This window comes from Xenopus laevis, chromosome 2L (genome assembly GCF_017654675.1).
Source record: "Xenopus laevis strain J_2021 chromosome 2L, Xenopus_laevis_v10.1, whole genome shotgun sequence".
NCBI classification, from domain to species: domain Eukaryota; kingdom Metazoa; phylum Chordata; class Amphibia; order Anura; family Pipidae; genus Xenopus; species Xenopus laevis.
In genome coordinates this window covers 164,298,640-164,323,253 of record NC_054373.1, presented here as the reverse complement: position 1 = coordinate 164,323,253, position 24,614 = coordinate 164,298,640, and positions in this window count along the sequence as shown.

Below are 24,614 nucleotides of genomic sequence, written 5' to 3'. Positions count from 1 at the left end.
AAATTGTAGTAGTTAATTGTAGGAAGAATAAACTCTTATATCCATAAGTTACCAGAGTCCTTTACATGTTGTCACAAGTATAGAAATATATGCTAGTCCAGAGTTAAGGGAAAGCCTGACAGGTTATAGTTGCAAATCCTGTATTAAGGGGGGCTTTATATAGTGGTTCATAGTAAAGGAAAAGCCTGATAGGTTATAGTCGGAAATCCGGTATTTAGGGGTGTTTTTTACAGGTAGGGTTGCCACACTTACACTTTTACCGGCAAATATATTGCTAGTAAATCGTTAATACCAACAGGTAGTAACCAAAATACCATATGAAACCCAGGTTTTCTTCTAACAAAATTATATACTGCATCAAAAAATATTTAGGGGGAAGGCAGAAACTCCATACACTTGGCCACATAAAAGTTCTAAATGTATTGCTTTCCTGTTGGTGCACAGCCTTGCTGGTTGCAAGAGGTAACTATGGAATGTGTGGGAGGGTATTTAGTGGCTGTAGGAAGAGAAGTACATTGCACATCAGAAAAGGGGAGGAAATTGGAGTGAAAAACATCCCTTTCTCTGCGGAGATGAGAAAGAAAAGAAGGAGGAAGTGAGAGGAAGGTGATTCAGTGGACAGAGGGAAGGATGGAGGTAACAAAAGATAAGGAGCAAAGAAATGTGGGAAAGGATGGCACAGCAATGAAAGAACGTGATTTGTGACACATTGTGAATATACCCAAAGAAGTGTCACTTCCACTTTATGTGAGAGATTTCCCCACTCAATACCCAGCATGAGGCAATAATCTTGTTGCAAAAATCTTTCCATGGGAAGAACAGCAATTGCTTGCATCAGTGCTCACCTGCCTCACCACCTAGTACTTACTATGTTCATTCTAACAGAGGGAAAGCATTCATAACGGCCAATGAAATCTCAAAATCCTATAGAATAAATATACAGAACTTCTCTCTGTCTATAGTCCAGACAAGATAATGGGGATGCACTGAATCCACTCTTTTGGATTCGGCTGAACCAGTGCTGGGCCAACCTGGTCAGACGCCATAGGCAGCCTGGCCAAGCATAACGCCCACAGGCGCGCATGTGTGAAAAAAATCAAATGTGCGTGTGCGCAAAATACCTAATGTGCGCATGTGTGAAAGAACCAAATGCGCTCATGCGCGAAAAAGACGAAAGTGTGCATGAGCAGAAAAGATGCAAAGGAACATCGCGCACACACACGCGGGTACACGAGCAGGGGGTAGAAGAAGAAGAGAAGGCGCGTGTCTGGCGCCCCCCAAGCTTTGCTCACTAGGCACGTGCCTACTCTTCCTACCCCTAGTTTCGGCCCTGGGCTGAACCCCCTGAATCCATTGTAAACATTTAGGCTGAATAGAATCCGAACCTTTATTTGCATATGCAATAGTGATGTGCAGGTTGAGAACTTCTCTACCTGCACCCGACCCTAACCCGCTCCTCCGAAACGGCACCTGGCCTGGGCCTGCTGCTGCCCTCTATTTGTAGACCCACGCCCGACCCGCCCTGCAGTGACATCACAAAAGGGGTGGGGCAGGCGGAAGTCTATAAATTCTGGCACCAGAAGCCAGAATTGCTAGGTCGCAGAGCAGGAGAAGAGCTTGACCAGAACATTTTGTGCAGGAGTCGACCCGATCCTGCACGAGTTGGTCCTGCGGGTATCGGGCCAGGCCCACACATCACTAATATGCGAATTAGGGACAGGGAGCGAAAAAGAGAACCAGGCACAGCATGTGGTTAAAAAATAGTGATGCCCAATTTTGCTTTTTGGAAAGATCTGCAAAATTTCGTCAAACATCATCGTCATCATCGTCACTTTGTGTTTTATCCTGCACCAAATGTATAGGAGTCAATGAACATTTTTTCTGCCATTTGCTTTTGCTTCAAAAACTTTGGCGTCAATGGCCATTTTTTCTTCTGCCAAATGCATTGGAAATGCATGGCAAAGTTCTAGCACAGTGTGAAAATTATTTATCAAGCAAAAAAAAAAATGTGCTCATCCCTTATAAGAAACAATAAGAAGCAGAACTGAAATCACATGGATAACGATTCGTCAAATGACTTAAAGTGACACTGACACTAAAAAACTACTTTTTAAAATATGAATGCACATTAAAATTTACCTATAGGTCATGTTGATCGTTTTTTGCTGAGAGGTTTTTTTATCAAAGTTGTTAGTGCACAAATATGGCAGCCCCCTCCTACAGGAACATGGGGCATCCGACAGGTAATGTAAAAGCATTGTGCAAATACTTTATGGCAAAGTTATAAGTTGCTTTCAAAGGCAATATTATGATACCCACATTAATGGTTGTAGCACCAAAAAATTAAAAGGTGGTGATCACTGCATGGACATCACCTTGCACTCATACATGAAATCAGTTTATTAAGTCATATTAAGACACTAAATCCATATGCCTCTTGCCTCTTCCACTGTGCATAGCACAGCAAACCCCAGCACATGATTAAACACCTTGGGAACCCCTAACAACTATTTCCAAATTCTAACCAACTAATTCAATAAGGTACGTCCAAACACACCCCTACACTTTTTTGCCAATGTATTCATCCTGACTCTTCTAATCCTTCTCACAACCAGTGCCAGTAGCTCCAGGGTGCCCACAGCATGTTGCCTTAATAACCACACCAGACCTGCACCCAGTGAATCACATACAAATGTCTTTTTAAACTCACACTCTGGAAAGTATTGCAACCGACACTAGATGCTACTTGCACCTGATTTGTGCTAAAACTCAACTTTTTTTTGTTTTGGTGAATTGTGTACAATATTATTGATTATGCTTTAATTATAGGGGAAAAAACCTTGCATTATGGGTAAAAAAAAATGTTGGCTTGTGTCTGATATTGCACTTTGCACACTGCACTTTGTGTGTTCGTATATTACTCCTTTAGGATTTTATTGCATAAAATATCTGAGATTTCTGTAGCTAGTCACGTGGTCCCAGTCACCAGTTTCTGCTCCCCTTCAGTAGGATTGAGGGGCTGCATAAGTATTCCTATTATTAAATGTAATGGCCTTTGCTTTCTTCCTTTTCTTCCTGTCAAGTCACACGATGGAAATTGCCATTTCCTCCCTCAAGGAGTTAAGTGGGTTCCTACCATGATATTAATGTCCAGCTGCACCATTGTGGGTTTTTTTTTCTTTGTTAAAAATAAGCTCCATAGACATTTACACAGGGTACAGGACAACAACTGTAGTGACACGTCCACAGGAATGTGTGAGAGATGTGAGCTACGAGGGCAACATGCACCATCCTTATGTCTGGACACTTAGGGGCCGATTCACTAAATTCGAGTGAAGGATTCGAAGTAAAAAAACTTTGAATTTCGAAGGTTTTTTGGGCTACTTTGACCTTCGACTACGACTACGACTTCGAATCGAAGGATTTGAAGTAAAAACCGTTCGACTATTCGACCATTCGATAGTCGAAGTACTGTCTCTTTAAAAAAAACTTCGACCCCCTAGTTCGGCAGATAAAAGCTACCGAAGTCAATGTTAGCCTATGGGGAAGGTCCCCATAGGCTTGCCTAACTTTTTTTGATCGAAGGATATTCCTTCGATCGTTGGATTTAAATCCTTCGAATCGTTCGATTCGAAGGATTTTATCGTTCGATCGAAGGAATAATCCTTCGATCGTACGATCGTAGCATTTGCGCTAAATCCTTCGACTTCGATATTCGAAGTCGAAGGATTTCAATTCCTAGTTGAATATCGAGGGTTAATTAACCCTCGATATTCGGCCCATAGTGAATCAGCCCCTTAGTGGGAGGTTATGTAAATTAGTTTGTGTGTATCTGCACCTACTAACAAAACACCTTAATGGTTGATAAGTCCAACTCTTTATGGGCTGACAACTCTATATCAATGAAAAAGGAGAGAAAAGATCCTACAAGAAAGGAACTGCCAAGAAGAGTTCTGAACGTCGCACCATCCAAAATTTGTGAAAACAAGATTATTATATGTGGAAAAAGAGGAAACACAACTAGCAGTGATCAATTCATTATTAAGTGAAATTCATTGTAACTTTTCAATACATTTGGTATCGTGAAAAAACCAACAACAAAAAACGTTGTTATGGATTATTTTTCATTTTTACCCTTTTCTCTTGTGCACAGGGTATTTGTGTTATGTATTAATTCATCAAAGATAAGTGCATTAAGTCCAAAAAATTGTAAAGTGCTTTTAGTGCCAAAAGTGCCGTATCTATAATAGACCGTTCTCATTCCAGTGGTTCCAAAATATAGAATTAGTTCAAACGTAACATTTAATAGCTCTGTTAAAAAACGTATTTAAAAAAATTCATCAGGGCAAAATCCGTTAAAAACAATTAAAATTCTAAGAGGTATAAAGTATACGGGACACTCGGGACCTGAAGATTTCCAGATAACAGATCTTTCTGTAATTTAGATTTATGCCTTAAATCTGATAGAAAATCATGTAAACATTAAATAAACCCAATAGGCTGGTTTTGCTTCCAATAAGGATTAAGTATCTCTTAGTTTGGATCAAGTACAAGGTACTATTTTATTATTACAGAGAAAAAGTACATTTTCTTTTAAAAAATTGGATTATTTGGATAAAATATAGTCTAAAGGAGACAGCCTTTCCGTAATTCGGAGCTTTCTGAATAACGTGTTTCCGGATAAAGGATCCCATACCTGCATATCTATAATCTTTACACAATACCAATATGACATTTGTTCTTTAATTAAGCTCCCCAAGGACTGTTCCTATACTGGAACAGTGCCTCCACTACCCAAACCTAACATTTCCTGCTTACATCTAAAAAATAATTTTGCAGAACTCATGAATGAAGCTGCAGGTTTGGGAAGAACTTTTTTTTAAAATAAACAATGTATATTAAGTATAACAAACAAACAAGGGAAAGTTGTGCTCACCACTAGTTTTTAAAACCATTAAGCAGGGGTGCAATGAGGCAATGGGATGACTTTGACGGAGTTGGCCAGCTTAAATATATTGCAATATATGGACAAACAATCCCTGTTTTGTTTAAAGGGTAAGGCATTTTTCAGTAGCAGTATGCACAAAATGTCTCTGTCTTAAATATATTGATAATGGGTTGAGTGCTGAGGACTCTTGTATTTGTCTAAATGTATATTAAGTAGGCAACAGTGCTTTGTCTAATGACACACTTGTGTATTCTCATATTTTCTGGTCAACACTGGCTATACTGTTCATGTAAAGGATTGTTTTCCCCAGTAACCTTGGATTCACAGAAATATACTCACAACACTGCAGTGAGAATATTTACCCTCCCGGCAAAATCTTTAGCTATTTCCCTCCTTAAATCACTCAGCGGACTTCCCATTCAATATTACATTATCCACATGACCCCTTCTCTCTCAGCACTGAGCTCCCCATTGCCTTCCTCTCCGCTAATCTGCTTCTGACCTCTTGTTCATTTCCATTAATGTGTTGTCTGCTCACCGCCTTATTTTTCTACATTGTTATCTAAATGTTCGAAACATGTTCCTTACTGTTGGCTGAACATCTTTATCTGTGTTCCAGGCATAGCTTGGGACTGGAAATCCTATTAGTGCAGCTGGAGCTGAAATGATGGGGTGTTCAGCACAGATCCAACTATTCAATGTGAGTCTGAAGTCAACAAGGTTTGCCCTGTCTGTTATTTTATTGGCTGGGACATGGTCAGTGCCCCAACTCCTGAAACATTATGCCTGCTGCTGTGTTCTTCTTACAGCTAGATTGAACAGTTTATTATAGAAATAGAAAATTTGTATAGTATAATTGCAGTTGCTGCCATTATCTAAAGCAGGAGTAATCTGAACAACCTTGTTTAGAAGAAATAACTTTACTTCCATATAAAATATATATATATATATATTATATAACACTGATAATACATACAAAAATGCATGTTTGCTAATATACAATGATAAGGCACATGAAACAATTTGCAATATTTTAAATACCTTAGTACCCCTAGACGCAGATTCAGGCATTGGAGTTCCATGCAGCCATCTTCCGGGTCTTCGTTAAGCTGGGTGGGAGACCGGCGAAGCGGCGCATGCACAGTTGGAACAATTTGCTGCGCATGTGCCGAAATGGATGGAAATTGCCATATCGGCGGAAGAAGACACGAAGACCTGGAAGATGGCTGTAGTGAACTCTGATGCCGGAATCTGCGTTGAGGGGTAAGTTATAAGTTAGGGGCATTACCCCGGGGGGCAGCTAGGCTAAGTGGGAGGAGGGAGGGGGGTCTATGTGGGGTGGGGGTAGGTTTTTTTTGGAAAATGGTAGAATTCTCCTTTAAGGGGAACCATTGATGGACATACTGCAAATATGCCCCAGTAGCCTAGGAGGCACAGTATGAATCACAGTCAAGATCAAATTTTACTATGATACATCATAATCCCTCCAATTTACTCTATAAACTGACTAAACAGATAATCACAGTTGCTCTGCCGTAATAAACTATATATGGCCATGGTTAGATGGAACTGACTAATGAAGCAGTACTTTTAGCAGGTGATCTATGATGTACATACAGTTGGGTTTGTTTATCCAAACTGGGAAAAATTTACATGGACAGAAACCCATAGCAACCACTTGTCTTTATTCAGCCAGCTGCAATGAATGCAACAACTGAATTGTATGCCATGTCTACTTCCCATGAACAAATTTGCCCAGGTTTGATAAATGACCCAAAGTGTCTTCTATAGAAGCGAAATAAAGTATAGGAGTGAAAAAGCGTTTTTAAGAGTACTAGTGATGCGCAAATGTTTTAGATAGACATGGATTTGTGGCAAAATTCACCATCTGCAAATTTTTTCCATGAAACTGCGTCCAAAATTCGTAGCGACAAAAAAGTAATCGCAAAAATGCCTATTAACTTTATTGCATTTTGAGTGAGAAATAACTTGAGAAAAAAGCCCATTGACTTGTGGACATGAAAAATTATTGCATGTCAAAAACAAGATTTGACTTCAATGCGTTTCACAAATTTTTCAGCAGTTTCGGGGATTTTTCAGCAAAGCGTAACGGGACAGATGACTCTTATGTTTTTACAACGTAAAAACCATTGGAAGTAATTGTGAAACACGTTAATGCCCCTTATTAAACAGTGCTCAGAACAATTTCAAAACCACACGTGTTCCCACTAAAACATTCTTTGAGCTTTCTGCTTGGAGAAGTGTATCACTGGCACGTAGGTTAATATTCTCTATAATGACAAAAGGTTTCTTTGCAGCTATCATTGGTGTCACCAAGGATCTAAACATAGACATTACTGTATTGTCACATGCCATGTTGTGACCATGAATATTTTCATTTATCCAGGTCATGGTATATATAGTATAAATAATTCTAAAACAACTGGACTTGCTGAGTAATCATTGAAGACGTTTCACTACTCATCCGAGCAGCTTCTTCAGTTCAACTGGTATGGGAAGTCCTCGGCATAGTAACTCTTTTCACACATGACAGACAGAGGACTGGCTTCCTGAAAGTAAAAAACTGGAATGTAGTTCCATTGGTGAGCAATCGGAAGATCATTCTTGTCTTGGGGATCCAGTGCTAGTGGGGTCGGTAAGAAGCAGTTGTTCATGTGAGATTGGTAGTGAGGCCTCTCATTATCTCCCCAAGTCCAATAGATCTATTTACCTGCAGCCACTACATCCCACACCTTCTCTGCCCCCTTATCCCTCAATCCCTGCACATGGGGCTTTATTTTCACCCATCCATAGAGCAATTAACCTTATTTATTAATAAAATAACCCAAATTAATCGGATTGCTGAAAAACTTGATAAAGTCAAGCGAAAACCCAAATAACTCAAAATTTTCAAAATTTTTTTCCCTAATTGTGCGATTTTTTCAAGCTCTTGCCTGAAAACTCCCAAAAAGTTGAATTTCCGGTTTAAACCCAGCGCAGACCATTAAAACTTCAAATTGAGATAGGTGCCTCTCCCATTGGCTTATATACAGTAGGACCTCGACAGGTCTATGATGGCGGATTTTCGGATTCTATTTTTTTGCAGCATCGGGGTATAATATAAATGGGAAAAAAAATTCCCACGAAAAGTTTTTTCCCCCAAAAAGCCCCGACCTGATAAATTCAAGATTTAGTAAATAAACCCCTGTGTTAATAGGATTTCCCAGGCTCCCTGTACCCCCTGACAAGAAGAAATCAAGAAATGCAAAGTATCAGCACTATAACATGCACACCATGAACTATAGATTAAAGAGTAAAGAGAGAGAATCTATATTGTACATAAACAATATATTTGCATAAGAACATTTTGACAAAGCTAATTTACATTTTCAACAAAAGCTGGATAAACATTACACTGGCCCCAGTGCAGCCCATTACAGTATGTGAGAGGAGGTGTTTATATAGGATATAGTAGTGCTAGTGTGCTTCTCTACACACATTCTTGGAGACTGGAGGTTCTGAATAATGATCAAAGAGTATTGGCCCATGTATGGCCACCGTTAGGGACTCAAGCAGACCTCTGGAGCTGAGACGAGGACAATTATATTCAATATCCCCTCATTTTCACTAACATAGTTATATAGTTAAGTTCCATAAAGTTGGGTTGAGAGAAGACCAAAGTCCATCAAGTTCAACCCTTCCATTCATTAGTCCTGTAGCTGCATAGTCTCTGTGGCCACTTTGGTTGCTTATTACAAGGTTAGGTGAGTCATCTGATACAATCATATTATGGAGATGCTTAAGAACACAATACCAGTGATCCCCAACCAGTAGCTCGTGAGCAACATGTTGCTCTCCAACCCTTTGGCTGTTGACCTCAGAGCAGGGGCTTATTATTGAATTCCAGGCTTGGAGGCAAGTTTTGGTTGTATAAAACCAGATGTACTGCCAAACAGAGTCTCAATGTAGGTTGACAATCCACATAGGGGCTACTAAATGGCCAATCACAGCCATTATTTGACACCTCAAGAACATTTTTCATGCTTGTCTTGCTCTCCAACTTCTTTTACTTCTGAATGTTGCTCATGGGTTCAAACCCTGGGATCCCTGAATTAGACCCAGGGAAGAAATGCAGGGAAGAGCAAAAGCTGGTACCACTCCATACGTTTGGAGAAGGGTAGGAATTTTTTATTATGAAAATTCACATAATTATATTAAGTTCTTATACTTGCCTTCCCATTTCAATATGACCCATACTGCCTTCTAGCAATAGGTTCAGCCATTATCCCCCCTCTCCAGATACTTTTTTCTCACCTCCAAAAAAATTGGCTGTAATGTGGTTTCTGGCAGACTCCCGGGTGCAATCGAACCTGCGCTCCGAGTAGATATGCCATTGTAACAGGTTATCCAATTTACCAATACACAATTAATGGACAACTAGTATAATCATTATGGTAATCTCCATGGAGAAATATTGGTTAATAAATCAAAACCCTAATTGGCTGGCTTTTTTTCAGCTTCTATAAATTGATGGAAATGGAAGATGTTCATGTTCTTTAGATACAACCATCAGTAGCATTATCAGCATGACATCATTAGTTTAAATTGCCACTCACACTATTATAAAAAAAATCTGCTGTAGTGAATAAACCTTTTTGCAACCAGTCTTTATTACTTTTATTTGTATACTGTAGTTGTCTATATATTTCATGATTTACCTGTGGGCTTCTCAACCTAACTTATTTTTTCCAGGTGCCAACACACTCATGCTGTGAGTCACTGACAGACTTCACCTGGTCTAATTGGCTGATTCTAGCAGTTTTAAATGATAACTAGCATGTTGGCAGTATAAAAATAGTTCATACTAATACAGATTTTATAGTTAAAAAACACTAAATTAATAAAAATCTGAAAGATATATTATTAAACACCCTGACTTGTGAGTAAGTGGTAGTGCCCTTTAGAGAGGAGAGGGTTATGATTTTTTTCCCCAAGGAACTATTGTTTCCCTTTTGTAGCATTCTAGGTTGCTCCTGGTAGCAACATGTGGTATGTTGACTCTCTTTAGTCTGTAGCTATGTGTCTAATAATGAAATCATTACTTGGAAAAAGTCGGACAACACCTTTCTCGAAAAGTATAAGTGCATACTATATTAAGCAGTGCCCTCAGATGTAGATTTAAGAAACATAATTTAAATTGTGACCTCACCCTTTTTGTTAAATGGAAATACATGAGACAGAGGGCAAGCTACTTGAATTGGGTGTGTGCTTGTGTTGTCCTGTGGCGGAAACTCCAAGGTCTTCCAAATAATAGAGAAGTGAAATCTTAGCACATTTAACTTCTGGTGATAAGATATTCCGCTCCAATCACTATTAACATTTTGGTCCTCCTTTGAAAAAGGGCAGAATGACACATTTATTAACATCATGATTTGTCATATCTTTGTAACTAAGGGACACATTGGCAAGAAAACAGGATATTAATAGAGATGTCGCGAACTGTTCGCCGGCGAACTTGTTCGCGCGAACATCGGGTGTTCGCGCTCGCCGGAAGTTCGCGAACGTCGCGCGACGTTCGCCATTTTGGGTTCGCCATTGTTGGCGCTTTTTTTTGCCCTCTCACCCCAGACCAGCAGGTACATGGCAGCCAATCAGGAAGCTCTCCCCTGGACCACTCCCCTTCCCTATAAAAACCGAAGCCCTGCAGCGTTTTTTCACTCTGCCTGTGTGTGCTGAAGAGATAGTGTAGGGAGAGAGCTGCTGCCTGTTAGTGATTTCAGGGACAGTTGAAAGTTTGCTGGCTAGTAATCGTTTTGATACTGCTCTGTTATTGGAGGGACAGAAGTCTGCAGGGGTTTGAGGGACATTTAAGCTTAGGTAGCTTTGCTGGCTAGTAATCTACCTTCTACTGCAGTGCTCTGTATGTAGCTGCAGTGGGCAGCTGTCCTGCTTCTGATCTCATCTGCTGACTGCTGCAATAACAGTAGTCCTTGTAAGGACTGCTTTTATTTATTTTTTTGTTGTTTTACTACTACTACTACTACTACTACTATAAGAGCCCAGTGCTATTAGTCTAGCAGTGTTGGGGAGTGGGACTGGTGTGCTAATCTGCTGCTCCTAGTAGTTCAGCAGCACCAACTTTAATTTTTTTTTTTTAATATTCATTTTTTTTTTATTTTACTTTTTTTTATTTTACTACCGCTGTAGTAGTGTATAAGTTGACCTTTTAGGCATTATTTGCCCTGTAGGCATTATTTGCACACTGTTTTCTTCAACCCGCCATCGAGCTGTGTGACCTTGTTCACATTCTGTCTAAATATCCATAATATTACCGTCTCCAGAAAAAACACCGGAGTCACTTTTTTCAAGCAGCCATAATATATTTTACGTAATCCGTATCCACCGCTGTAGTAGTGTATACGTTGGCCTTGTAGGCATTATTTGCACACTGTTTTCTTCAACCCGCCATCGAGCTGTGTGACCTTGTTCCCATTCTGTCTAAATATCCATAATATTACCGTCTCCAGAAAAAACACCGGAGTCACTTTTTTCAAGCAGCATTCATATATTTTACGTAATCCGTATCCACCGCTGTAGTAGTGTATACGTTGGCCTTGTAGGCATTATTTGCACACTGTTTTCTTCAACCCGCCATCGAGCTGTGTGACCTTGTTCCCATTCTGTCTAAATATCCATAATATTACCGTCTCCAGAAAAAACACCGGAGTCACTTTTTTCAAGCAGCATTCATATATTTTACGTAATCCGTATCCACCGCTGTAGTAGTGTATACGTTGGCCTTGTAGGCATTATTTGCACACTGTTTTCTTCAACCCGCCATCGAGCTGTGTGACCTTGTTCCCATTCTTTCTAAATATCCATAATATTACCGTCTCCAGAAAAAACACCGGAGTCACTTTTTTCAAGCAGCATTCATATATTTTACGTAATCCGTATCCACCGCTGTAGTAGTGTATACGTTGGCCTTGTAGGCATTATTTGCACAGTGTTTTCTTCAACCCGCCATCGAGCTGTGTGAGCTTGTTCACATTTTGTCTAAATATTGATAATATTATCGTCTCTAGAAAAACCACTTGAGTTACTTTTTTTCAAGCAGCATTCATATATTTTACGTAATCCGTATCCACCGCTGTAGTAGTGTATACGTTGACCTTGTAGGCATTATTTGCACACTGTTTTCTTCAACCCGCCATCGAGCTGTGTGACCTTGTTCACATTTTGTCTAAATATTGATAATATTATCGTCTCTAGAAAAACCACTTGAGTTACTTTTTTTCAAGCAGCATTCATATATTTTACGTAATCCGTATCCACCGCTGTAGTAGTGTATACGTTGACCTTGTAGGCATTATTTGCACACTGTTTTCTTCAACCCGCCATCGAGCTGTGTGACCTTGTTCCCATTCTGTCTAAATATCCATAATATTACCGTCTCCAGAAAAAACACCGGAGTCACTTTTTTCAAGCAGCATTCATATATTTTACGTAATCCGTATCCACCGCTGTAGTAGTGTATACGTTGGCCTTGTAGGCATTATTTGCACACTGTTTTCTTCAACCCGCCATCGAGCTGTGTGACCTTGTTCCCATTCTGTCTAAATATCCATAATATTACCGTCTCCAGAAAAAACACCGGAGTCACTTTTTTCAAGCAGCATTCATATATTTTACGTAATCCGTATCCACCGCTGTAGTAGTGTATACGTTGGCCTTGTAGGCATTATTTGCACAGTGTTTTCTTCAACCCGCCATCGAGCTGTGTGAGCTTGTTCACATTTTGTCTAAATATTGATAATATTATCGTCTCTAGAAAAACCACTTGAGTTACTTTTTTTCAAGCAGCATTCATATATTTTACGTAATCCGTATCCACCGCTGTAGTAGTGTATACGTTGACCTTGTAGGCATTATTTGCACACTGTTTTCTTCAACCCGCCATCGAGCTGTGTGACCTTGTTCACATTTTGTCTAAATATTGATAATATTATCGTCTCTAGAAAAACCACTTGAGTTACTTTTTTTCAAGCAGCATTCATATATTTTACGTAATCCGTATCCACCGCTGTAGTAGTGTATACGTTGGCCTTGTAGGCATTATTTGCACAGTGTTTTCTTCAACCCGCCATCGAGCTGTGTGAGCTTGTTCACATTTTGTCTAAATATTGATAATATTATCGTCTCTAGAAAAACCACTTGAGTTACTTTTTTTCAAGCAGCATTCATATATTTTACGTAATCCGTATCCACCGCTGTAGTAGTGTATACGTTGACCTTGTAGGCATTATTTGCACACTGTTTTCTTCAACCCGCCATCGAGCTGTGTGACCTTGTTCACATTTTGTCTAAATATTGATAATATTATCGTCTCTAGAAAAAACCACTTGAGTTACTTTTTTTCAAGCAGCATTCATATATTTTACGTAATCCGTATCCACCGCTGTAGTAGTGTATACGTTGACCTTGTAGGCATTATTTGCACACTGTTTTCTTCAACCCGCCATCGAGCTGTGTGACCTTGTTCACATTTTGTCTAAATATTGATAATATTATCGTCTCTAGAAAAACCACTTGAGTTACTTTTTTTCAAGCAGCATTCATATATTTTACGTAATCCGTATCCACCGCTGTAGTAGTGTATACGTTGACCTTGTAGGCATTATTTGCACACTGTTTTCTTCAACCCGCCATCGAGCTGTGTGACCTTGTTCACATTTTGTCTAAATATTGATAATATTATCGTCTCTAGAAAAACCACTTGAGTTACTTTTTTTCAAGCAGCATTCATATATTTTACGTAATCCGTATCCACCGCTGTAGTAGTGTATACGTTGACCTTGTAGGCATTATTTGCACACTGTTTTCTTCAACCCGCCATCGAGCTGTGTGACCTTGTTCACATTTTGTCTAAATATTGATAATATTATCGTCTCTAGAAAAACCACTTGAGTTACTTTTTTTCAAGCAGCATTCATATATTTTACGTAATCCGTATCCACCGCTGTAGTAGTGTATACGTTGACTTTGTAGGCATTATTTGCACAGTGTTTTCTTCAACCCGCCATCTAGCTGTGTGTATTATCGTTTCCAGAAAAACCAACTGAGTTTTTGTTGTTGTTGTTGTTTTTTTAAAAATAATGCCAGGCAAAGGCAGGCCGCCACGCAGAGGCCGTGCTAGGGGCCGTGCTGCTATGCAATCCTGTGGCCCTAGCAAATTGCCCAGTTTTAAAAAGCCAATGACCCTGAACTCCCAAAATGCTGAAGAGGTAGTTGACTGGCTTACACAGCACACCCCATCCTCTACCGTTTCTAACTTTACCACAACATCCTCCTCATCCTCCACTGCTATGGCCACCCCACGTAACACTTCCTCCACCACCGGTGCCCCTTCTTCACTGGGGTCAGAGGAGTTATTTTCCAATGAGTTTCTTGAACTGAGTAATGCGCAACCATTATTGCCAGAAGAAGATGAAGGAGATGAGGACCTTACACCAGATTTAATTCTGGCAGAGAACACGATAGAGATGGACATAATGAGTGATGAGGAGGAGGTCCCCGCTGCTGCTTCCTTCTGTGATGTGTCAGAAGAAATTGATGCATCTGAGGAGAATGATGATGAGGAGATTGATGTTTTGTGGGTGCCTAGTAGAAGAGAGCAAGAGGAGGGTAGTTCAGATGGAGAGACGGAGAGTCAGAGAGGCAGTAGGAGAATAAGACTTAGAAGAAGCAGGGAGGACAGCCCGCAGGGATCAGCAGGGCAACAACATGTATCGGCACCTGTGTTCAGCCGGCCAACGCACCCGCCATTGCCGCCAATACCGCCAACTCCGCCAACTTCTACTGTTACCGCCAGATCGCACACTTCCAAAAAGTCAGCAGTGTGGGATTTTTTTAATGTGTGTGCCTCTGACAAAAGCATTGTAATTTGCAATGAGTGCAGTCAGAAACTGAGCCTTGGTAAGCCCAACAGCCACATAGGTACAACTTCTATGCGAAGGCACATGAGCGGCAAGCACAAAGCACTTTGGGAGCAACACCTCAAAGGCAACAGGCAAACTAAAAGCCACACTCCTTCTGGTCCAGCATCTTACTGCTCTACCTCTGCTCTCCTTGACCCGTCTGAACCACCCTCCACTCCGCCTTCCACCTTGACCACCTGTTCCCATTCCCAGTCATCTGCCACCAGCCAAGTTTCTGTGAAGGCCATGTTTGAGCGTAAGAAGCCAATGTCTGACTGTCACCCCCTTGCCCGGCGTCTGACAGCTGGCTTGTCTGCACTCTTAGCCCGCCAGCTTTTACCATACCAGCTGGTGGACTCTGAGGCCTTCCGCAAATTTGTAGCAATTGGGACACCGCAGTGGAAGGTACCCAGCCGCAATTTTTTTTCTAAAAAGGGAATACCACACCTGTACCAACATGTGCAGAGCCAAGTTACCGCATCTCTGTCACTTAGTGTTGGGCCAAAGGTCCATATGACTACTGACGCATGGTCCTCCAAGCATGGTCAGGGCAGGTATGTCACCTACACTGCCCACTGGGTGAACTTGGTAATGGCTGGGAAGCAGGGAATGGGTAGCTCAACAACAACAGTGGAGTTGGTGTCACCGCCACGGATTGCACGCGGTTCTGCCACCACCTCTACTCCTCCATCGCTCTCTACCTCGTCTTCTTCTTCTTCTTACTCTGCTGCTGGGTCCTCCTTCTCCTCCTCCACACCTGTGCACCCCCAGCTCCCCCTAGGCTATTCGACGTGCCAGGTACGCCGTTGTCACGCTGTCTTGGGGATGACGTGCCTGGAAAGCAAAAACCATACCGGATCTGTACTCCTGTCATCTCTGCAGTCACAGGCCGATCGGTGGCTGACCCCACACCAACTGCAGATCGGAAAAGTGGTGTGTGACAATGGAAGCAATCTGTTGGCAGCGTTGAGACTAGGCAATTTAACACATGTGCCCTGCATGGCACATGTGTTAAATTTAATAGTCCAACGTTTTGTCTCCAAGTACCCAGGATTCCAGGACGTTCTCACCCAGTCCAGAAAGGTGTCGGCCCATTTCAGACGTTCCTACACAGCCATGGCACGCCTTGCTGACATTCAGCAGCGCTACAACATGCCAGTCAGGCGTTTGATTTCTGACAGCCAGACTCGCTGGAATTCAACGCTCCTTATGTTGGAACGTCTGCTGCAACAACAAAGGGCCGTCAACGAGTACCTTTTTGAACTGGGTGGTAGGACTGGATCTGCACAGCTGGGGATTTTTTTCCCCCGTTACTGGGTGCTTATGCGCGATGCCTGCAGGCTCATGCGACCTTTTGAAGAGGTGACAAATATGGTCAGTCGCACCGAAGGCACCATCAGCGACCTAATACCCTTCGCTTTCTTCCTGGAGCGTGCCGTGCGACGAGTGACAGATGAGGCTGTAGACCAGCGTGACGAGGAGCTGGAAGCGCACGATTTCTGGTCGGAATCACCAGAACGAACCCAGGCACCTGCTGCAACGCAGGGAGAGGTGCCAGAAGTGGAGTCAGAGGAGGAAGGTGGCTTTGTGGAGGAGGAGGAGGAGGACCAACAGGAGCAGGCTTCCCAGGGGGCTAGTGGTGACCTTTTGGGGACCCCTGGTCTTGTACGTGGCTGGGGGGAGGAGACCGTGGATGATGCAGTCCTTGATAATGAGGAAGCGGAGATGGATAGCTCTGCATCCAACCTTGTGAGAATGGGGTCTTTCATGCTGTCATGCCTGTTGAAGGACCCCCGTATCAAGAGGCTTAAGGAGAAGGACCTGTACTGGGTCGCAACGCTACTAGACCCTCGGTACAAGCATAAAGTGTCAGAAATGTTACCAACATACCACAAGTCCGAAAAGATGCGGCATTTACAAACCAGCCTGCAAAACATGTTGTACAATGCTTTTAAGGGTGATGTCACTTCAGGAACTCATCAACATTCCAGGGGCAGAGGTGCCAGTAATCCTGCCACGAGCACACCTGCAAGGACAAAGCCCTTTGGCCAGTCTGTAACGTCAGACATGCAAATGTTTTTCTGTCCAAGGCAGCGCCACAACCCTTCTGGATCCACCCTCAAAGAACGCCTCGACCGGCAGGTAGCGGACTACCTGGCATTAACTGCAGATATCGACACTCTGAGGAGCGATGAACCCCTGGACTACTGGGTGCGCAGGCTTGATCTGTGGCCAGAGCTGTCACAATTTGCCATGAACCTCTTGTCTTGCCCAGCCTCAAGTGTGCTCTCAGAAAGGACCTTCAGTGCAGCAGGAGGGATTGTAACTGAGAAGAGAACTCGCCTAGGTCACAAAAGTGTCGATTACCTGACCTTTATTAAAATGAATGAGGGGTGGATCTCGGAGGGTTACTGCACGCCGGAAGACTTGTTCTGACTTCTATGCAGCTGTCCTTCTCTTCAAGCCTCATGACTCCACACACAGCTGTCCTTTAGCGTCCTCCTCCTCCCTCCGCCACCGTTACAAACTAGGGTGCAAACCCTACTGGTTTAATTTTTTCTGGCCTCTGTGCTTCAGTGGCTGCAACCAAAAAAACTGGGCAAACAATGTCTACAAGGTCAACGTATGGCAAAAAATGACTATTTTCAGCATTTATATGGCATATTTTTTCTGGCAACTGTGCTTCAGTGGCTGCATCCAAAAAAATGCATATTTTCTGCATTTATATGGCATAATTTTTCTGGCCTCTGTGCTTCAGTGGCTGCAACCAAAAAAATGCATATTTTCTGCATTTATATGGCATAATTTTTCTGGCCTCTGTGCTTCAGTGGCTGCAACCAAAAAAATTTATATTTTCAGCATTTATATGGCATAATTTTTCTGGCAACTGTGCTTCAGTGGCTGCGACCAAAAAAATGACTATTTTCAGCATTTATATGGCATATTTTTTCTGGCCTCTGTGCTTCAGTGGCTGCGGCCAAAAAAACTGGGCAAACAATGCCTACAAGGTCAACGACGTTGACCTTGTAGGCATTGTTTGCCCAGTTTTTTTGGCCGCAGCCACTGAAGCACAGAGGCCAGAAAAAATATGCCATATAAATGCTGAAAATAGTCATTTTTTGCCATACGTTGACTCAACGTATATGGCAAAAAATGACTATTTTCAGCATTTATATGGCATATTTTTTCTGGCAACTGTGCTTCAGTGGCTGCGACCAAAAAAATGCATATTTTCTGCATTTATATGGCATAATTTTTCTGGCCTCTGTGCTTCAGTGGCTGCAACCAAAAAAATTTATATTTTCAGCATTTATATGGCATAATTTTTCTGTCAACTGTGCTTCAGTGGCTGCGACCAAAAAAATGCATGTTTTCTGCATTTATATGGCATAATTTTTCTGGCCTCTGTGCTTCAGTGGCTGCAACCAAAAAAGTTTATATTTTCAGCATTTATATGGCATAATTTTTCTGTCAACTGTGCTTCAGTGGCTGCGACCAAAAAAATGCATATTTTCTGCATTTATATGGCATAATTTTTCTGGCCTCTGTGCTTCAGTGGCTGCAACCAAAAAATTTATATTTTCAGCATTTATATGGCATAATTTTTCTGGCAACTGTGCTTCAGTGGCTGCGTCCAAAAAAACTGGGCAAACAATGTCTACAAGGTCAACGTATGGCGAAAAATGACTATTTTCAGCATTTATATGGCATATTTTTTCTGGCAACTGTGCTTCAGTGGCTGCGTCCAAAAAAACTGGGCAAACAATGCCTACAAGGTCAACGTATGGCAGTTGTTTAAAGAGAACAGTAGATTACTAGCCAGCAAAGCTACCTAAGCTAAAATGTCCCTCAAATCCCTGCAGACTTCTGTCCCTCCAATACAGAGCAGTATCAAGCAGATTACTAGCCAGCAAACTTACTATCATCTGTCCCTGAAATCACTAACAGCTCTCCCCCTACACTATCTCTTCCAAGCACACACAGGCAGATTTTTCAGATACATTTTTGCCCTTGATCCCCCTCTGGCATGCCACTGTCCAGGTCGTTGCACCCTTTAAACAACTTTAAAATCATTTTTCTGGCCAGAAATGTCTTTTCTAGATGTTAAAGTTCGCCTTCCCATTGAAGTCTATGGGGTTCGCGAACCGTTCGCGAACCGCTCGCGTTTTTGCGCAAGTTCGCGAATATGTTCGCGAACTTTTTTTCCGACGTTCGCTACATCCCTAGATATTAACACTTATTTAATATATATTTTCCATTACGCATGAAGTGTTAGGGTCTAGAAGGTTTCTCCATCTACTCATAAAAATGTCCTTCGAGGAAGACATGTAGCCGGCAGCCACTCAAGTGGCCAATCGAGTTGCAGGGCAATCCACTTATACATATAAACTTAAACATTCATGTTCTGAATAAGTCTGTGCCTGTCATTTGGCTATTTATAACTATTACACGTGTGTTTTTCTTTCTGTGATTATTGATTAAAGTTTTTAAAAAGTGTATAATCAAATACTGGCTGATATCATATCTCACTGAGCCAAGATATAAACAGTGTCGGACTAGAGGCCCAGAGGCCCACCGGGTCTTCCACCACAGGGCCCCCACCTCTTTGGCTAACCCCCATGAGGCCCCCTGTCCCAACCACGACCCCCCTCCGGGCATGTGTACCTGTCCTTTATTAGTGGCAGTGATCGGGGCCCGTGGGAAGGGATGCGGGCTCTAGACAGGGTTTGGGTCTGGGGGGCCCATGAGGTTTTACCCGTGTCCTGCCGGTCCAGTCCAACCATGGATACAAATATATGGCAAACTTTCAGATTATCCCTTTAAGGAATTTGATTTGAACCTTATTTATATAACAATATTTTTGAAGGGGCAGGATACCCTCCTGTTGAACATGAGTGCAATTAATTGTTCTGAACACGCTATTGGCCTTTTTTTTGCATACTTTTCTTGCGCTAAACAGTAGTGATGTTGGTGGTCAGGGCACCTCCTTTAAGTTAAAAAAAACTATTGGTGGTCAGGGCCTCCCTACAAGTTTAAAAAAAAATCATTGATGGTCAGGCACCAGGCTTCAGGTCTTTTCGCCGCTTCAAGACTTCAACTTCATCTATGTTCGTGACTTTGGGTCTTTTCGATACTTCAGAATTTCAACTTCATCAGACTTCGGCTGTTCTGAGGTTCGGGACTTCGGAAGAGGCGCCACGGCTTCGGTGCTGTCAAGGGGGCCCGGCTATTTCGATAAGTGCAGCAAAGTCGGGCCCCCCTTAAACCCCGGGCCCGGTACAGGAGTACCCCTGTGCCCCCCTGATGGCAGCCCTGGTTGTAAGCTTGCTAAAGTGCTAGCTTTTGAGGCATTATGGGTACTGAGCATGCTGGAACAGGGGTGCCATGCTTGTTTTTATATTTGTTACCAAATATAAAAAAAGGCTGAAATGCTTTATACAATATAGAACATAACTGAAATTTTAGATAAGGTAATGAGCTGTTTAACATAGATTTAGGTTATTGTGAGGAGTGGAAGTCAAGTCATTTTTGAGGATTTCCTTGGAATCTGCCCAATACATACACATCCTATTGCCTAAGACTATGTCCTTGAACTTTACAAACCAACATAATGACTTGGGCATATGCAGCAGTGGAAACCATGACATATCATATTTAAACTAGACACCCATAATGAGACTTCATCTACATCACAAGGGCCAGCGATTTGCAGAAGCTTCAGATTTTTGGAAACCGTCATAAAAATCCAGAAGGCTGACGGAGAAGTCCAAGAGGGCTGGCTAAGCTCTAATTAGATAAATTGAGAAAAGTATTTTCAAATGAGATCATGAAAGGGGGGAAAGAGATTAGAGTAGGGGTGAAAGGATACGTTCTGAGGTCAGGCAGGGAGCCTGAAACATAGCTGAGGACTGAGAAGAATTTGAGTGATTTAGAAATATTTAATTTTGCAGCTTCGTCACATTTGGAAATTTTATTCCTTTAGAAGGAAATAATCCACTTGCTAAATATCGTCTAAAAATACAATAGTGTTGTGCAACATTTGCTTTATCTTGTATTTATAAAGCAGCAACACTTCCCACATCTATGTAATTTAAATACACAATAATACAAATAATATAGCTTCTAGCATTGTAGATGCATGGGAACATGCCCTTGACTAAGGTTTTTTTGTTTCTGTACATCTAACTGAATAGTGGGAAAATGTTTCCGAGAAGAGAAGGAAGTTTATTCATTAGGTGCACAAAGTATGGAAATATATCTGCATTCAACAGCTTCTAGGCAATTTTCTAATTTGCCCTTTTATATACCCGTAAAATCATTATCATAATACACGTCGCCTATTTACCAAAGGTAGAATTTTTGTGGTTTTAAAGGTTTTGAAATCACGACTAAACTTACTTTCTGTAAAAGCATGACATTTATTAAAAGATCCGAATAGAAAAGTATGAACGGAAAATAATGCTGAACAATGTGTAAAAAAATCGCATAACATTAAAACCTTTAAAAAATTAGAGCTTTTCGGACAACTCCTTGTGAAAAAAAAACTGAAAAACTTCTAAAAGTCTCAATCGATTTAAAACGGTCCAATAGGATCAGTGCAGCTCCCATTGATTTCTATAGGAGCTTGACGACTTTTACCTGGCAAAGTTTTGTATTAGTGGCTTTTGTGGCTTTTACACTTAGGGGCAGATTTACAGCATTAAGGTTCGAACAGTGAATTTGAATTTGAATTTTCGAGTTGGGAAAATCCAAACTTTGAGATTAATCATACCTAGACCCTGAAAGTAACTAGAATTCAATAGGTCACCACCTAAAACCTGCCGAGTTCATGTAGATGTCAATGGTAGAGGTCCATTTGAAGATGTTAATAGCCATCCTTACATTCAAGTTTTTTCTCGAGAATCAAGTTCCGTTCAAATTCGATTTGAGTTCAAAACGAGTTTTCGGGTCGGTAACATTACTTTGAATTGTAGATGTTCGAGTTTTTTCTTAAATAAGATACCATTTTGAGTTTCAAGTTCATTCGAGGTTAAAAAAACTCTATCACTCGACCTTCGATAAATCTGCCCCTTAATAAATCTCAAATTTTTAAATCTTTTAAAAAAAAATAGGAAACCACAATTTTTTTGAGATTAGTGGGGAAAAAACAAAATTAGATTCTTAGTAAATGGGACCCTTAGACACAATTGATTAGACATACATCATTATACATAAACAGGATACTTTATGATTAGAAAAATCACTTGTTCTGAAGTGAACATATCCATGATGCTGCCCTTTATCAAACTTATTTTTTTTAGAAGTATTTCTAGCTAAATACATGATTATATCCTTATTTACTGTAATCAATACCTATTTTTAGCTACTTGTGAAGGAACATCTGCTATGCTCATACCAAAAGGATCTTAATTAGGTCAAAATCTAACTGAGGTCTTTTGGGGACCCATACACTGCCTTAACAACTCCCCCCCCTTTTAAGATTAACATCTCCACTAAATAGTTGAGTGCCTTCCTAAACAGGCACTGAATTTCTATACACACCCACAGTTTCCAGTTGATTTGTAATGGGTTCTTCACCATCACCAGTTGGACAGGACATATCTTCATACACTTCAGCTTGACTGGGAGTGGCCCCATCTACTTTCATTAACCTAAGAGCGGCATACTGGTGATCCCCTTTCTGAGTATACTTGGAAAGGTTTTGTGGCTTCTTTAGTTTAACTGAAGGTCATACACTTGATTTAACGATCTGCTATATCTGGGAACTTGAATATTGTCTAAGTAAGGATTCAGTACCTGATTTATATGTAAAGATTATATCCCTCCTGATGAATAAGCCACTGCAGATCAATTCCCTCCAAATTAATGCAGATACTTTTGTTTTGGCATGATCATAACTCCAGTTTGAATGAAACTGATGTAAAGCCCTTTGAGTACAAAACCCTTTCCACTTATGAATGGTAGAGCAAACCCAACAATCGGTATTGAGTTTGTGAGTAATAAGATCAAAAGATCAGTTACAGAGACAATGACCTTAGTTTCCACCTTTCACTTCTGGACATATGAATTTTATGGTACATGAACCAACCTATTTCAGTGTCCAGATGCCAGAGACTTGCCCACTCTTCTCTCCCTTGTTAATGGCACTACTTTGGAAGACTCAACATCTAAAGCTTGAAGAGATAATATAACCATTTATTACACTGCAATTTGACCATATTCTATAATGAAGTGCAAAAATGTGTTGTTATTTTGAAGTCAGGAATTTCTTTTAAAACATTTACGGTAATGGCACTTGAAGGACTCTGATCCAGATACTATTGTAGCGCTATGATAAATTGAGTGGAATCGTCTCTATTATGAGCTTACTTTCAAATATAATTGTGCCACGGATGAGACCTTTCTCTCAGGTGTAAGCCCTCGCAACGGTGTGGAGGTAGGGTGTAGTGCAACTGTAACTTATGTGCTTATGTACAAGAACTGGGCACCAGTGGTTCTTTTATGCTTAAACAGGAACTGAGTTTATTTACACAGAACATATAGCATAAAGGATTAGCCTATTCTCACAGTACCAAAGAACACAGCTTGATCCCTGCAGGCAAAGTCACAGTTACAGCAGTAGTTAAGCAGCAATTGAGAAGGTACCCCAGCTTTCAGTCTGTGCCCTAAGTGGAACCTAGGGGAAATTCTACCATCCCTAAGTCTATGCACTAAGTCCCTACTTATGGGTTATTAATACCCGGAATCTTAATCCCTCTGACTCTCCTCGTCGGAGCCTTGAGCTGCTCAACTATATAACCTATCTATCACTCCTGGAGTGATCTATGAAAGAGTATAGCTATCCACTTTACTAGGGGCTAAGCACCTAGGTTCCACTAACCATTCCCTTCTTGCCTGCTCAGGTAAGGGCTAAAGCAAAATGGACCCAGACCGCATGTTTTCCTAGACCTTTATACTATAGCACAGTGCCATCTAGCGTATACTGTGAGAACTACAGGGGCTTACATAAGCAGAGCAATGACATAGGTCCCCATTAGGACCCTTTTAGGTGTCTAGAACCTTTAGGATGTGCCTGCCAATATTATGTGAGGGTGTCTAAATTATCACATCCCTACATTATAAAGAAAAACTCTAAAGAAGAAAAAGAGAGAGATCAAATACAGGATGAAAAAGGGGAAATTGGACTTAGAAAAGTGAAGTGGGTAGGAAGTACAGAAAGAAAATGTGGAAGGAAAGGGAAAAGGCATGGTGAGCAAAAAATACAAGATTCAATGATATGTGAGAAGAGGAAAAAAGAAAGATTGTATATAATTGGAGTGTTTTGGTTAGAGGGCACCAGATTTCAGATTTTCTCTCCTACTGAAAAATGATTACTAATGAGCGAATTTGTCCTTCTGCGAAAATGAAAGTTAATGGATCATATTTGCTGTCATATTTGCATTTTTTTGCACAAAATACATTGTAGTCAATGGGATTTTTCACCAAATTTTTTTCAATCAAAATGCATTGAAGAAACGTTTTTTTTTACTTCCTTGTTTTGTAAGAAAAAGTCACGCGGTTTCCTTCCCTGCTCTTAATTTGCATATGCAAATTAGGATTCGAATTCGGTTCGGTCAGGCAGAAGGATTCGGCCAAATCCGAATCCTGCTGAAAAAGGCTGAATCCTAGCCAAATCCTGGATTTGGTGC